The sequence below is a fragment of the Myotis daubentonii genome, chromosome 3 (genome assembly GCF_963259705.1).
Source record: "Myotis daubentonii chromosome 3, mMyoDau2.1, whole genome shotgun sequence".
In the NCBI taxonomy this organism is placed as follows: Eukaryota; Metazoa; Chordata; class Mammalia; order Chiroptera; family Vespertilionidae; genus Myotis; species Myotis daubentonii.
This window is the reverse complement of record NC_081842.1, coordinates 155,859,196-155,873,751: the sequence shown is the minus strand read 5'-3', so window position 1 is coordinate 155,873,751 and position 14,556 is coordinate 155,859,196. Positions and strand designations below refer to the sequence as shown.

At 42.1% G+C, this 14,556-nt stretch overlaps 1 protein-coding gene across 4 annotated transcripts in view; it reads right to left on the bottom strand.

Moving 5' to 3' along the window:
• The window catches only part of DDAH1 (dimethylarginine dimethylaminohydrolase 1), a 246,329-nt gene that overhangs the window by 210,988 nt on the left and 20,785 nt on the right, over positions 1 to 14,556 (bottom strand). The gene's annotated exons all lie outside the window — the stretch shown is intronic.

The following is a 14,556-nucleotide window of genomic DNA, read 5'->3' as shown; positions in this document are numbered from 1 at the left end:
AGGACAGAAGGCAAACAGCACTGATCAGTGAGTGAGAGAGAGAGAGAGAGAGAGAGAGAGAGAGAGAAGAGTTCTGAACTTAGTGGAGTAGAAACAAATGCAAGTCAATGTAGTCATTCTTTCATGAAAAGTCTAAACATGATGTTACACTGGTGATGACTTACGGGCTAGTGAATTGGAAAAGGTGGGGAGAAAATGGTCTTTCTGTTTATATGATAATAGGGAGAGTTTTATTTGGAAAATTGAGGAGAACTTAGGAAAAAGGCAACTTAAAAATGACCCAAGAATTAAAAAAAGAGAAGAAATGCTTAAAAAAGAAAAGGTTAATGAATAAGCAGCAAACTAACGTCCTGTTCAGCGGATCTTCATAATAATGCTGGTGTTTGGGGACAGAAATAACCTCATATTATAGGCTTTCTGGGACTCAGGGAGGGAGTCGCACTATAAATTATCATGTACTCTGGGGACTGAGTTAGACCCACAGTGCAACTCGATCTCTGCCCTCACCCATCTCAGAAGGTCCGGCTTAAGCCTTTATCGTACCCTCAAAAGAGAAACGTGGCCTTGTGATGAAGAGAAATGAGGCCAGCCCTGGACGGTGTGGCTCAGTTGGTTGAGCATCTTCCGTGTACTGAGAGGTTGCTGGCTGGGTTCCTGGTCAGGGCACATGCCCAGGTTGTGGGCTTGATCAGTAGGGGGCATGCAGGAGGCAGCCGATAGAAGTTTATCTCTCTCATAGATGTTTTCTCTCCCTCTCTCTAAAAAATAAACAAAAACATATTTTTAAAAAAGAGAGAGAAAAGAGGCCAGAGTCGGGGGAAACCCGGGTGGGAGGACTAGAACAACTTACGAGCTATGTGGTTACATAACCTTGTTGAGTTTCAGTGTTCTCAATGGAAAAACGGAGCTGTATCAGAGGGCTGTATGAGCAGTCAATGTGAAAATGCATGTTGGGGATAAAGGTCTCCCACCATAAGGGGTGACAGACAGAGCCTGGTCATATTGTTCACTTTACAGATAAGAAAACTGAGATCTAGAGAAGTTAAAATCTAGTCCAAGGTACAGTGTGTTTCAAAGCCTGGATTAGAATTTAAGTCCTGATTCCTAACATGCTTCTTCCTACATGGAGTTTTATTTTGTCCTTTTCTGAACATCAGCTGCATTTCCAACCAGTACCATCGGTATAGCAGTTGGATGCTCTCAAATGATAAATTTGTTCCATCAACTCCGGCATAAGTCCCTTGAAACGACAGAGGAGGTTTCAAATGTCTTTTATCTGTACAAAGCTGTTTACTCAAATGCTGGGCATATCACAGTGTTGATAGAGTCGTTTCTTTAGGAAGAGGTTTTACTCTAAATAAAATGTTACTGTGAGGGCCTGGCTGGCGTAGCTCAGTGGTTGAGCGTCGACCTATGAACCAGGAGGTCACGGTTCGATTCCTGGTCACATTCCCAGGTTACGGTCCTCTGTAGGAGGCAGCCGATCAATGATTCCCTCTCATCATTGGTCTATCTCTCTCTCTCTCTCTCTCCCTCTCTCCTCCTCTATAAAATCAATAAAAACATATTTTGAAAAATAGATTGTTGCCCTGGCCGGTTTGGCTCAGTGGATAGAGTGTTGGCCTTTGAACTGGGGGGAGTCCCGGGTTCGATTCCGGTCAAGGGTACATGCCTGTGTTGAGGGCTCGATCCCCTGTGGGGGGCGTGCAGAAGGCAGCCAATAGATGATTCTCTTTCATCATTGATGTTTCTCTCTCTCTCTCCCTCTTCTTTCCTCTCCAAAATCAATGAAAAAAATATATATTAAAAAAATAGATTGTCTATTTTTAAAAACATTTACATGAGAAGCGAGCCTTCATGTAGCCTTTTTTTTGTTCCTGTTTTTAAATTCCTTTGCAGTTAATTTTTTACTTATCTCTTTGTGCATGCTGGAGACCATTTCCTCTGATCAAATCTTCTGCAGACCTGAACAGTTGATCAGTAACTTCCTCACAGTAACATTTTAAAAAAACATATTTTTATTGATTTTAGAGAGAAAGAGAGAGAGGGAGAAAGAAACATCAATGATGAGACTCATTGACCGGCTGCCTCCTGGGGATCGAGCCTGTAACCTGGGCATGTGCTCTGACTGGGAATCCAACTGTGACCTTCTGGTTCATAGGTCTATGCTCAACCACTAAGCCACACCATCTGGGCAATAAAAATAGACAGTCTATTTTTAGACAAAAAATGGGTTAACCCTAACCTATAGTCAGTAAACCCCAAATGTTAAGGTTACTGCAAAGGATCTGCAAATTGATTTGCACATCAAACACTAAATAAATATGTCTTCTACCTGCATATGATATGCATGTGCAATTTAATTTGATCTAATAAAATACAAATTCTTTGAAAGCACTGTGGATTTGTTTGTAACTTTTGTCCACTATGTAATTTTTTAATTGCTCAATAAAACAGTGCCAAACATTTATTAAGCATTTACAGTGTGGCAAGCACAGTGCTATGTTATAGAAATTATTTTGTTTACCTCTTTTTAGCACCCAGAAGGCAGATACAATTGTTATCCCCATTTTACACAGAGGAAACTGGGATTTGTAGAGTTTAAATAAGTCACCTTTTGGTTTTAAACAATGGAGCTGGAATCTGACTCCAAAGACTGTGGTATTAGGCCACTTTTCAAACAGACAAGTGTAAAACATTTTACCTAATTTCATCCACCCACATATATGTGTGTAGGAGGTAGGTGTATAACCATATAAAATTTGATGTTTAAAAAAGATTCTCGTAACCCTAACCGGTTTGGCTCAGTAGATGGAGCGTTGGCCTGTGGTCTGAAGGGTCTCGGGTTTGATTCTGGTTAAGAGCACATGCCCAGGTTGTGGGCTCGATTCCCAATAGGGGGTGTGCAGGAGGCAGCCGATCAATGATTCTCTCTCATCACTGATGTTTCTATCTCTCCCTCTCCCTTCCTGTCTGAAATCAATAAAAATATTTAAAATAATAATAATAAAGATTCTCATATCTGCAAGGGTAGTAACAGCATAAACAGGAGATGCAAAAGGCTCCAGAATAATTAGATCTGTAACTTTAAGCAAGCTAGGTGCTCAGAACTAATGGACTTAACTGGCTGATATCTAGGAAATGCTCCGAGCCAGAAATTCTAGCATTCTATACTTCAGATCAACATTTCCCAAAGTGGATTCTGCAGAATTCTGGTCCCAAGGGATACTCCACAGAAAAAGGTTTCCATGGTCAAACAAGTTTAAGGGACACTGCCAGGGTCCAACCCCAGCGGGTCCAGGGGTTCCCCAAAGGTGTGGACGGAGTCGGCGAAGAAGGAATGACACGGAGACAGCGTTCAGTTGATCAGCAGCCTAGCCAGGATCTCCAGCCAAGTTCTGGTTTGGATCTCCAGAGAGGTTCTGCCTAGGATCTCCAGCCAGGTTCTGTAGCCATGTTCTCTTGCTAGGTTCTCCAGGTGCTCCAGCCAGGTTCTGTAGCCATGTTCTCTTGCTAGGTTCTCCAGGTGCTCCAGCCAGGTTCTGTAGCCAGGTCCTGGTCAGGTTCTCTTGCCAATTTCTGTAGTCAGGTTCAGTCCAGGATCTTTTGCCATGTTCTCTCCAGTGAAGTTCTTCTGTCTCGAGGCTCCGTGTAGGTTCTGTCTTCTGAATTCTCTTCTAAGCTCTGTCTCTTTCTGTCTTGTTACATCTGTATTTATACCAGTTGATTCAATCCCATCAATCTCTATTCCAAAGGTTAGGGCGTTTCTTATCTCCATTCCAGGGAGTAAAGATTATGTAGCTTAAGTATGATTGTTCGTAGTTAAAGTGATTAATTACCCGCCTGGCACCTAGTTAAGGGGTTTTATTCCCTCCCTAACTTCAGGGGAAAATCCCTACCTGGGGAAACAACCTTTCTCAGAGGTGACCTTGGTTAAAACACAGAGCCAAGAAGGTGAGCAAACATATTAAGAACCGTATGCCATATATGCCAGGTCCCTTGAAACAGCAAGGATGGACCGGCTCCCGGCAGGACACTATATACTAAAAGAGCCACCTTACACACAAGAGAGAGCATCCTCTTTTGGAAATTCATAATTATACTTTCACATATTGCAAGCTCTGAGAAGTTCTGCAGAGCACTGGTTTACACAAAGTTAAACATGTTCTCTTTTTGTAGCAATTCTCAACAACAACAAAAGAAACCTTTTTCATTTTGTGTAACCCAGAGTACTCTAAAACATTTGGGCACCCAAACCCTTTCGTAGATAGCTATTTCATGGACCTAGTTCCACAGAACATTTGTAGGTTATAACCTAACTTTGGCAGCTAAAACACTCCGTATTAATGTAATAGGCTCTGAGAAATGACCTTTTGAGAGGTCTCCCCCAAACCGTCATTCTATAGTGGTATTGGCTTTCAAAAAGCTCTTTAGTCTAAAGCTATATTTATGTAAGGATTATAGAGACTGTTAACTTTTTTTGTTTCTCTTTAAGCATGGAATAAATTTTTTATAACAATGACATTCTGAAGGTTATGATTTTCTATTTTTCAAACTCTGTTCTAGACTAACAGTTCTCAAACTTGACCGTCATTAGAATCACCTGGGGGGCTTGCTAAAACAAGAATTGCTGAGGCCACCCTAGAGTTTCTCCTGAAGTAGATCTAGATACAGTGGTTCTCAACCTTGGCTGCACATTAGAATCACCTGGGAATCTTTTTAAAATCCTGATTTCCGGGCCTCATCCTCCGGAAATTCCGTTTCTTTGTTACTAATGTTGTGGCCCCACCCCATAACAAAGAAACAGAATTTCTGGAGGATGAGGCCCAGAAATCAGGATTTTAAAAAGATTCCCAGGTGATTCTAATGTGCAGCCAAGGTTGAGAACCACTGAAATAGAAGATGGGAGATGTTTGGTCTCTGCTTCCATCAGCAAGGGCTGTTATCTTTTCTCCTACTTTGTGGAAGTTTGACTCTAGAATATTTAGCCACATATCCATGGTGTTTTCTTTGTACTTTAAAGTTTTTACTTAGAAAAGTTTTAAAAGCTTCAGGAATCAAAAATGAAGAAAGGACTTAGGAGAACAGAATGCCTTGTATCAAGCTTTAATAGAAGATATTATGAAAATATTCAGTAATAATCTATCTAAGACAGTGGTTCTCAACCTTGGCTGCACATTAGAATCACCTGGGAATCTTTTTAAAATCCTGATTTCTGGGCCTCATCCTCCAGAAATTCTGTTTCTTTGTTATGGGGTGGGGCCACAACATTAGTAACAAAGAAACAGAATTTCTGGAGGATGAGGCCTGGAAATCAGGATTTTAAAAAGATTCCCAGGTGATTCTAATGTGCAGCCAAGGTTGAGAACCACTGATCTAAGAGCTAAATCTCTTATTTTCCACTTAATCGCATGGATGACATTTCAGTCACATGAACTTATTTTTGCCTCTTTGGAGTAATATTTTGTAATTCTAGACAAGTTTTACATCACTGACACTTGGGCTGGGAGTTCACTCACTGGAACCCGTAGACCTTTACTTTCGACAATAGAAATGTCTATGATACTAGAGAAGCTATAGAATCAAGGGGACCTTAAAAACAACGGTGATTATAAATGTAGCTGCAGAATCCCAAAATTGGCACTGCCTGGTATAATAGACGTGTTCCTGGGAAACTGCAAGTCAAATGACCATCATTTGGATCCTAGTCCATATTCTAATTTTAGATATACCCAACTGACACCGTTTCCTACCTCTTTAGTCTGAAGTTTCCGCTTCTTATGTCTCCCCTCCCCAGCCCTACTGACCTATCAAGGAAGGAAATAAACTAATCTTCACTGAGTGCCTTCTAATGACTACATCATTTCATCTACATCAAATCTGTGATGAGGGACTGATCCCAAGAGAAGCTGAGGTCCAGAGAGGTTCCGGTCACCTAAGTAAGTGGCAGCATTAGGACATAAGCCAGCTGTGACTGTCCAAAGTCCACTCTCCCTTCCCCCACCTCACCAGCTCCTTTGCTTCAAGTCCTTAGTGAACCTTGGATGGGAGAGGGGAGCTCCCTCTTTAAAGGACAATTGTAGGGGAGAATTATTTGGTATGGGGATGAATTGCTCATAATCTATAAGCCCTAAAATGACCCTTTTCACATATGTGTCACCACAGAGGTGAAAATATCTGAAACTGAAATTCAGTGCGAGAGTCAGGGTGGGTGCTAAGTAATGGGTAAAATTAAATAAGGTTTCACTCAGAAAGATGCAAAATGTTACACCTTTACAGACTCTTGTTTAATAAGCCCAGCAAACACCCTAAGGGTGTGGGGGATAGGGGAGTCCAATTTACTGGTTCTCCGTGAGCAAGCACAATTACATTAATCTGCAGCTTCAGCAAGCACAGGCAGCATTTGTCAATCTGTTCTAACCATAGCAAGAACACCACTACCAACACCAGCACTGCCTTGGTTATATAAAGCAGATCTTGGTCAAAGGGAAAACATCCCATGTACCCAGGCCCTGAAACACTGCGCAAACAAAGTCCTCCCAAGTAAGCTGAGCTCTGCCCACAGAGCATTCTTTAGGGCTTAGTGGATGTGTAAGCTGAGTTCCCCACGATTTTATGAAAGTGCGACCTTAAGTTTTAAAGAGAGACCACAGAAGTTGACAATGACCTAAACTACTCGTTAATGTCAGCCTTTCAGCAGAAGAGAATGTTACTGATGAATCCAGGCAACTACACGGGCCGCTCTGCAGCTCTGGAACCAGGCAAGAAACTGCCAGTTACAATAGTTACTGGGTAGGACAGACATGACCACTGGGCTGTTCGTGAAACCTCTGGGAAACTGTTAAAAATAAACTGGGTTTGTATTAGAGCTCTGGGATCTGGTTGATTTTCCAGATTACTTTGGTAACCTTATGTCAACAGAAACACAGCTTCTGTTGAGCAGACTTAAACACCACTATTTTGCGTAGATTGGCACCAATTCCTTGTTCATTCAGTGTCCGGATTTCTACATCAGAAATACAGATCAACACTTATGTTAACGAGAGTCAAATGAACTTCCTATTTTCTTTCCTTCATGTAACATTTATTGACCATCAACTCCTATGAGAGACACTAGTGATACAAAGATGATCAAACATGGTCTGTTCCTACAGGGGGCTCAATCTAACCCACTAAATCCGTGGTCAGCAAACTGCGGCTCGTGAGCCACATGCGGCTCTTTGGCCCCTTGAGTGTGGCTCTTCCTAAGCCTTAGGAGTACCCTAATTAAGTTAATAACCATGTACCACCTATACAGTTTAAGTTTAAAAAATTTGGCTCTCAAAAGAAATGTCAATCATTGTACTGTTGATATTTGGCTCTGTTGACTAATGAGTTTGCCGACCACTGCACTAAATAAACATGAAATACACATGTCACAATAATGGGACAGATGTTACAATAGAAGACAGAACATGGGAGACCAGAAGATAGCAGCCTACTGCATCATGCTCCATAGGGGTGACATGCTCCAGCTGGGTAATAACTGATGACTTTGAACTTGTTTGGTGGAGAGGAGGCTGATAGAAAGAACTCTTCAGGCAAAGAGATCATATGCAAAGATGTGGCAATTGGATAGGACCTGGCAAACCAGGAAATGGTGAGAAGTTCTGCATGGTTGCAGCAAAGAGCTTGAGGGAATGATGGAAGAAACAGTAGGAAGTCTAGACTTTGTTAGCTAGGGCAAGGGTTTGGGGTGGACTTGGAAAATTAAAGTTGGGTTTCCAAGACTGCTGAAGCATAGATTCACGGGGATGGGGGATGGGAGATGGAATCCTACGGGGATAACTAGTTCCACCAAATATCCAATCCAAATATATCTGGACAAGTTTTGCTGAAGGAAGGTCCAAGCCTAGTGATGAACCCTACCAGTCTAAGCCATCATCTCTGGAGAAAGAGCTACTGGTCCTGTTTCACCTAGAGATCAGGAGAGAAAGAAAGCCTCTTTCTCAAAAGGATACCAAATTACCCCCCCCCCACATACACTGGCCACCCCACTCCCCGCCCGCCCGCCGCCCCCCCACCCCACCCTCCCCCCTGCCCGCCAACCAAATCTCACCTCTCCAATGCATCTTCCACTCTGCTGCCAGAGTTGTCTTCCTAACAGTTTTAGAACCTGGCTTCCCAGTGGCCACGGAGTGTGAAGCTGAAATTCTTTAGCAGCCTTACCTTTTCCTCATGCAACATACCTTTCTACACTTCTGTGCTTTTGCTCATGTAGAAATGACATGCCTTTCTCCCCTATTCTCGAACTGGTCAAAATTCTGCTTGTCCATCCAAATCCAGGATAATGGCCATCTCCTCAATAAGACTCCCTGTAATTCTTCTCATCATGATTATTCCTTCCTCTTTGACCCATGCCATCTTGCTGGTTTCAACTAAGTACTTATTTACTCTGCCTTGTGTTTTAGGTGGTCTTTGGGAAGTTGTTTTTTTGTTTGTTTGTTTTTGAGAGGGATTTTGACTAGGGAGATGGGAAAGAAGGGAGAGAAGAAGGTTGGCTTCTGAATAGGCACAGGAACTGACCCCTGGACAGGAATCAGGTATGCAGAGGCAGTTGAGTAGCGTATTAGTGAGACATGATTAGAAGCCCCAGTGGAAGATAATATTCTCCAAAGATGGCTGCAGCAGTATTCCCCACGCTCTTCTACAATGTGGCCTCCCATTGAGAAATGGAGCCTATTTCCCTCCCCTTGGATCTGGGATGGCCTTATGACTCACTTGTAACCAAGAGAATGCTGCAGAGATGCTGCTGTATGACTTCTGAGGCTGGGTCTGCAAAAGCTATGTGGCTTCCTCCTGGTTTTCTTGGGATGCCTGCTCGGCCTCCATGTAAGATGTCTAGCCACCCTGAGCCGGCAGTGCTGCAGACACCACAGTGTGGGGGTGCTCCAGTAGACAGTCCCAGCTGAGCTACACTTCCAGCCACCCCCACAAAGGTGCCAGGCATGTGAGTAAGATCATCTCAGGCTCTCTCGACCAGCACATCTGCCAGCTGAGTACCACTGAGTGACCTCAGAACAGAAGAGTCTCCCAGCTGAGCTCTGCCCAAATTCCATGAGATTTAATATAATGGGTACTGTTTTAAGTTACTAAGTTTTGGAGTAGTTTGGTACATAGCAGTATATACCAGAAAAATCAGGAAATGAATTCCTGGCCCTGCCTTTTATTCCTAAAACTGATCGGTCTTCTGTAAGAGTTGTTATTACTGACCAACTCACAATGAAAACGCCTGGAATTTCCTGAAAACATGTAGGGAGGTTGGTGAGAACCAGGGAGTGGCTTGGGTCCAACTGAGGCATCATGGGTTGCCACATTGAGCCTGTAATTGGGTCTGTGATGCAGATCTGGACTCCCCCTTTTCTGAGGCATTTTAGTCCAAGTGCTTGTAGGCTGGGAAGTTGGACCCAGCCTGCTGGACTCCCTGTGGAGGGATTTTCTGAAAATTATGGCTTGGAGTCTTGACCTCTTACTACTAAGGTAGCCCAGCCTCTGTGCCTACCATGAGCATCTTCACTGAAGGTTATACTTGTTGCTCGCACAGTATTTGACATTTCTCTTCCCTTCATTCTGTGGTGCTCATCAGCTAAGTGTTAGCACCCACAGATTCTCCCTATTAATTTTCAACCATTATTCTGAGAATTAAATGAAATATTCCTCTTTTCTGAATTCACAATAGCTTCTTTTTTTTCTCAGGACCACATTTAAGATCTCTCATGCTGATTTAATCCTAGTAATGCCTAAAAGAGAGGCTGATCAAGACCAATATACAGGCCCTCCTACTTATCCTGAAAAGGGAACTGTGATCTCTTAGGCAGCTTTCTTCTACTAGGAAAAGAGATCCGAATCATGTCCTATATTTTCAGGAGACTTTTAATATTTTTATTCAAGGAATATTTTTTGAAGACATAATTTTGACAAAATGTGCTGTTAGCTAGAATTTACATGGGTAAGATTTTGTGATTTTCAAATGGCTGGAAATTTTATTAGCCAAATATCATATTCTCATTAAATTGGCCACAAATTACATAATTTTCAGGATTCTGGCTGTATTATTTGCCTCACATAAATATTAGGATTCCCAATCTCCTGGAGTAATTTCAACTTCATCTCTGTTTTGAGAATAAAGTCAGAGGTCTGTTAACTGTCCTGCAACTAAAATGCTAAACAAAGAGGCTCTCACTCATGGATTCCAGATAAGAAAGACTTGAATCAAAACAAACGGAGAAATTGGCTTTAGGGCCAGACAGAATCAATTGTTTTCAGGTCAGTTTTGGTTTGGGGATCCTAATGAAGACTGATCACTCAACAAGGGCTGGGATTAGGGCACTGTCAATCATCATTAGTCACTGTGGCACCTCAAATGGCCTGTCTTGAGTTAAGACACCTTTCCTTTCACATGCATTTCTTAATATTCTTGATAATGGCATACATGTTAATTAGTCTATTAACAGACTAATGCATGTTAATTAACATATACATTATTATTTAAATATTTAAGAGGAGCTACTAAATCACTTTTTAAAGTTTTTTATTTTCCAATTATCATTGACATACAATCTAAATCACTTTTTGAAAGTGATATTATGCTCACTTATGCAGTCATGTGAAACTAAATTAAAAAAAAACACAAGCTGTGCATTTTTTTTAGTGGTTTATCTGCCTCCTGGTACATTAAATTCCTTGAAGACAGGTGTGATTCATCTCTGAAAGCTTCATGGTGCCTTGGCACAGTGCCTTGCACACTGTGGTGCAGTCAGTAGTTTGGGAATGAATGAAAAGACCACTCTGAATAGGAAAAGGTGGAGTCCTCTTGAACTCATGGACTGGTTCTCTGACAACCATGTGATTTGAAAGGAACATGTGCATAGCATTGTATAGTTTGCAAGCATTTCTACACATTTATTGTCTCAAAGCCAAGTGTCAATAGCTTATTTTACTGTTGAACAAATTGACCTTTAGAGAGATTGTGGGATTCATCCCAGATTTTCTAACCCTCTAGCTTTTGAAATTAGAAAACAAAACCACACACACACACACACACACACACACACACACACACACACAATACAATAATCTGTTAAGACTCATTCAAGAGGCCTATGTTTTCAACATCACTTAATCTACCCACCTTATCACTGTCAAAGCTTTATTTACAGGAGGAGAGCATTGGACAGCACATATACCCATACTCCATCCCACAGAACACCCAAGTGGCTGATGGAATCTGATGTGAGTGAACCTGTCAACCCAATTTCTAGTGTGTGCACCTAAAACTCAGGCTTGGCTTTGCAGACACTTAATCATCAGGTACAATGTAGGGAGACAATGAAAATTCAACTTTAGCTTTTAAACCTAAAGATCTAGTCCAGAAGAAAGCTGAAATTATGTATTCTTGATCGGAAATGTTTAGACTTCTTCTTGCAATATTAGGAATGTGGCAGTTAGGTAAAATTCTCCATAATGTTGTTTATTTTGACATGATTTGAAGCATCATATAAATACATTTTTCATCAAAATTATTTAAAGGCAGTCATCACCCAGGACAGAAAACTGTGCTCACCAACCTCCCACCCCCTGCCTCTCTATAAGTAGGGTGTGACTGGGAGGTCAAGCAGAAGGCACGAGCAGGCTGGGGAATGTTGCCTTCTCCTCCAGAAAAGGTCCCTTGCCACTGCTGGTCCTTTGATCTCTTACTCCCTATTTTTAGAACTCTCCTGTCCAACATCCTCTGCCCCATTGCCATGACCTTTCATGACACACTTCTCCTACGGTTATTTTGGGACCATATTCCTTCCCCAAAGTATTACTACAGCTAGAATTAATGTATGAGGTAGATCAGCACAAGTCCTTGCTTGAAAAAGTACCCAAAGCACGTGTTCCCAAATGAGGGTGAGAGAGCTGGTGTACAAAGGACAGACACATCATCCATATTTTTAGTCATCAAAGCATTCTAGAAGGACTGCTTAATGTAGTAGATACCACCACCTCACCAGACAGCATTATTTAGCGGCAGAATCAGGGCCTGTGAATTTAGAAAATGTGTCCAGCACAGTTAATAGTGTGTGTGTGTGTGTGTGTGTGTGTGTGTGTGTGTGTGTGTGTGTGAAGGAGTAAATAAGAGATAATCAAGAATATATAGGATTTGTCACTTCAGGTTTCCTTTTCAAACTTTACCTTTCCCGCAATCTATAAATCATATGCAAGAATCAACGCCCACAATGAGGGAAGGACAGAGAGATCAAGCATGCTTTGACTGTTCCGTATTCCCTAGAAAAGTATTTCTACTGAAAACTTTTAAGAGAAGAACAAAAGTTTCCTCAAAATAAGTAAAAACTGCACATAAATTTAGGGGGGAATCCATTCTCATTGAGAGGCAGATACTATCTTTTGTGTTCACCTCTATATCTTCTCTGTCCAGTACAGTGTTAAATAAATAGCTACATTAACGAGATGATTTGATATAACAATAACAGCTAAACTTTACTGAGCACTTAGTGTATGGCTCTGTGATAAGCAATGCTCACAAGATCTGCATCAGTTAAGTCATTGAATGCTTGCAATGAACCTATGAGATACGTGCTTATATTGTCCCCATTTGAGAGCTGAGGACACTGAAGTGTAGAGAGGCAAGATATCTTGTCCTGGGTCAAACATCTTTTAAATGAGAGAGCCAGAACTCAACATCAGGCACTTTGAACCTAGAACTTATGCTTGTAAAAAAAAAAAAAAGTTTTCTGTCTCTGATACATCCATGAGGAGTATGAGATGAGGTAAACTTACTCAGTATTACGAATTGAATTGTGTCCCCTCAATATTCTTATGTTGGAGTCCTCACCCCCAATACCTCACAATGTGATTGTATTTAGAGATAAGATCTTTAAAGAGGTAATTAAGTCATTAGAGTGGGCCCTAATCTGACATGTCTGGTGTTCTTCTAAGAAGAAATTTGGACATAGAGACGTACAGCGGGAAGGCCATATGCAGACACAGGAAGACGGCCATCTGCAAGCCAAGGGGAGGCCCCAGAAGAAGCATGCCCTGCCAACGCACTGATCTTGGACTCCTAGCCTCCCAGACTACGAGAGGATCAATTACCGCCGTGGAAGCCACCTGATTTGTGATCTTTTGTTATGGCACTCCTAGCAAGCTAATACATTCAGTGTTAATGCATAAAACGGGAGCCAATGAAGTGGAGAGGGTCAATGTGGGGGAGAGAGGGATCATCTGTGATATTTTCAACAATAAAGGTAAATTTAAAACAATAAAATGGGAGCCAAGGAAAACGCACAGTCCAACAAATAAAACCAATCCAAGACAGATAGTTGCGTCCCTTCTATGGACCTAGGTTGACCAATTATGCAATTTTTACAAATTTCCAGTTAGGTGGAAGGTGCTATCAGGACATTCCTTTAGATGGCCCACAGAGCTCCACAGATCCTCTGCTCAGAGGATCCCTGATGAATATGGAGCCTGACAAATTAACTCCAGCTATAGTTTGTTTGGAGTATATGGTTTCTATAGCTGTAGATTTTCTTGCCCTCTTGTGTTTCCATGTTTTGAGTGGAGCCCTTTCTTTTCTATAAACTCATTTATCAGATACCTCAAATTTTAAGGTAGTTTTTTTTTTAATATATTTTATTGATTTTTTACAGAGGAAGGGAGAGAGATAGAGAGTTAGAAATATCAATGAGAGAGAAACATCGATCAGCTGCCTCCTGCACATTTCCCACTGGGGATATGCCCACAACCAAGGTACATGCCCTTGACCGGAATCGAACCTGGGACCTTTCAGTCCGCAGACTGACGCTCTATCCACTGAGCCAAACCGGTTTTGGCTTAAGGTAGTTTTTAGAATAAAAGTTATACTAAAGAGAAAATGAAAATATAAAAATCATTCATAATCTCATTAACAGATAAATGTTTATTAACAAAGGAAAACCATGTATTTATGATCTACATTATAAAAGGCCAGGGGCCGTCACGACCTAAGCGACCAGAGGGACAACCGGTCACCAGGAAGTGCATGGAGCACCTCTCAGTCCCTTCCCAGCGACCCAAAGGCTCCTATCACAGCAAGGCTGGTGGCTGGCAGGCGGGTGGGGCGGTGGGGGGCAGTGGGCGGGGCAGGCATGGCGAGGTCATTAGCCTTCCGCCGGGGGCTGGGCTGGAGGCCTAACAACCTTGCTGCTGCCACGCAGCTGCGGATCAGGCCTGGAGAGAGGCCCGGAGATAGGCCCGGAGACACTGACTGGCATAGAAACCGACCAATCAGAACCTAATCTGGGTGAATTTCGAAGGCAGAAACTAAGGTGGGGGCTGAGGAGGGGTTTTAAGGGCAACATCTCTTTGGTGTAAGGTGTAAGAAATCGGTTCAATTTTTTAATGACCGGTTTGGCAGTATAGTGCATATGGCTGGCTATCAGTCCAGATGCAGGGATTATGTATTTTTGTCTGCCAAGAGCATCTCCTCCTGCTGAAAAAGGCTTTTCCCCCCTCCATTAAGCAATCCTATCC